Source organism: Penaeus monodon, chromosome 42 (assembly GCF_015228065.2).
Source record: "Penaeus monodon isolate SGIC_2016 chromosome 42, NSTDA_Pmon_1, whole genome shotgun sequence".
NCBI classification, from domain to species: Eukaryota; Metazoa; Arthropoda; class Malacostraca; order Decapoda; family Penaeidae; genus Penaeus; species Penaeus monodon.
The window spans coordinates 24,319,767-24,322,266 of NC_051427.1; the positions used below are offsets into that span (position 1 = coordinate 24,319,767).

The 2,500-nt window shown below is 38.0% G+C and overlaps 1 long non-coding RNA gene across 1 annotated transcript in view; it reads right to left on the reverse strand.

Annotated features, from left to right (window-relative positions):
- Positions 1–1,223: 1,223 nt before the first annotated feature.
- LOC119598973 overlaps positions 1,224–2,500 on the reverse strand; it is a 2,881-nt gene continuing 1,604 nt past the window's right edge. The window contains exons 2-3 of the long non-coding RNA XR_005231044.1: positions 1,555–1,657; positions 1,224–1,415 (exon numbers count right to left, since the gene is read on the reverse strand). This is a non-coding gene — a long non-coding RNA (uncharacterized LOC119598973). The remainder of the gene's footprint in view (positions 1,416–1,554; positions 1,658–2,500) is intronic.

The following is a 2,500-nucleotide window of genomic DNA, read 5'->3' on the forward strand; positions in this document are numbered from 1 at the left end:
TTTACTTCATACAGCAAAATAAGAGCCATATATTATATACTAAATAGCATTAAAAGATAATTATGATACAATGCTCACATTTGAATGAGTATATTCTAAATACGGAAAAGTGCAAAAGGGAGCCAATTCTGGGGAAAGCCTACCCTGCAGCGACAATTAATAATACGGCCATTTGTCTCTGGAGGGTGCATCACTCTGTAACATCTATCATTTGCCCTTTTTTATAAAAAATCAGCATTTCTTCTTATCTTAGTATGGTCATTATGCAAGTAATTTTGGAATAATTTCAGATTCGTACAACCATATAACACTATGTAACCTTTGCCTGTACTAGATAGAATGACAAGAATTTTCATTTATAGTATTTCCTTTGCAAGTTGATAATTAGAAACCTGTGCAACATGTGATACTTATGCCTACATTTCCAGGAAAATGTAATGACAATAACAAAAAGGGAACAACTTTACTGATACATGAAATTATCTGCACATGCAAAAAATAATGTCAGGTTACAACTTATGCAGCACAGAAAATATGTCCATGGCAATTATGTGGGGGTCTAAGGGCTGATCCCCTGATAAGGAAATATGGCACTCGGATGGGGGTCAGGGGGGGTAGTCCCCATACTAGGAAGGCCTTAGGGTTATGGTTAATGAGAGCAATGCACAGAGATCGTGGAAAATAGACACTACCAATTTATAGAGTATAAACAACATGGGTACATCTGCAGCACCCTCATATTTCTCAAGAAATGACAAACATCCTCTGCAATGTTACCACTCAGAGACTAAGTCCTCAACACCCTCACATAGCCAGAGTTTTTAATGTCGTACTTTCTGCAAGTTGACATAAAGTGCTAATAAATGAGGAGGGGGTACAAGGGGGGCTCTCACACTGCCTAAGAAATAAATAGAACAGGGCTACTCAACTTTTACGAGCAAAGGTTTAGTTAGACAAGTTCAAATACATGCAGAGGTCTGAATAAATATCTTACTTGCACTCATGAAAACAAAACCACCAATCTGAGTACCCTATAGTGTTCCAATTTACAATTTACAATTAACTTAATCCAAACTTGTAATATTTTGCAGTAATACTGATGATTGCACTAAAAGAATTAAAGGCTTCATTACATGTAATTACTTATAATTAAGATATTTACATTGTGCAATAAAAATTATTTTGTAGTTCTTGTTATACACTGATTAAATTATACTGACCTTATATTGTCGTGCCTCCTTTTTTACGCTTCACCATCACACATCCTCGACGTGGTAGTATTTCTAGCAGTAGATGTAACTTGCAACTTGTAAAACTTTGATCTGGCTTTCAATATAATATTTTTCACACATGCACTTTCTTGGGCAGCTGGCAGACACACATTAAATGTTTTTTGTGGGCAAGTGCACAGGTTTCTAAAAGAAAAAGTTGATTGGTCAGGAAACACTGACACCCTGAAGTTTTCATTAGCTAGAATTTGTTTTGTAACAAGTAAAATGTACAATTAGATTGTTTTACACGCTTATAAAACATCAGGTAATTGTGAACACTAACCCGATTTTATTCACTCTCGGAAGAGTTGTCCTTATCAAGAGGCACTGGGGTTGGCAAGGCAGGTCGCCCCCTTTCCTGCGTTGCAGTGGGTATAATACTTCCGCTTGCAGCAAGCAGGAATGTAGGAGAGAATTAGTGTGGTGTTTAATAAATAAGCAGCTTGCAAGGTATTACAAAATGTATTCACTTTTGATCCCAAGGCTTTTACCCACTCTTAGGGCTCTAAATCTTTCTATATTCTGTGCATATTTGTGGGTCTATCACTGTATATCATGCGGTTTGGTTTTATACATTTCTCAATAAGGGGTACGAGCGTGTTGGTATTATGGTCAGTGCCAAGCAATGGGACAACAAATTTTGGTTAATTTATCGAAAATGACAATCGGGTCTTCCCAGACAATATTTATATCATCAGATTTGTTTTCGTGAGATGACAACGAATCTGATGATCATTTCAGTTGCATTCTCCAGCCGATAATCTTGATGTGATTTGATAAGTCCTGATAGCAGGGGAGGGCATGAAGTAGATCAGGGAAATTGTGGGGTAAAACAGGCTGAAATAAGAAAAAAACAGAAATGTGTAAAACAAGCACAAAAACGTTTATAATCAGACAATGAAACTCTACAAGAACCAAACCCATTGTTCGGTAAAAATCTACGGGATTTCACATAATCCCGGTCCCCCATCGTAATCGTACATATAATATTTTTCAATAAACCAACCTAACCTTAATCCTGTGGGATTTATACACTACGATCTATATATTCTCTAGACAGGGGGCGATGCCCGCTGGACCCCCATGGTAATATATATACCTAGCCAGGGGGCTACACCCCTGGACCTTCGTGGCATCATATTTGCCTAGCCAGGGGGCTAGGCCCTATGGACCCCCAGGGGTAATTTATGCACCCCCATGGTATTGTATACGCCTAGCCCCAGGGTAAA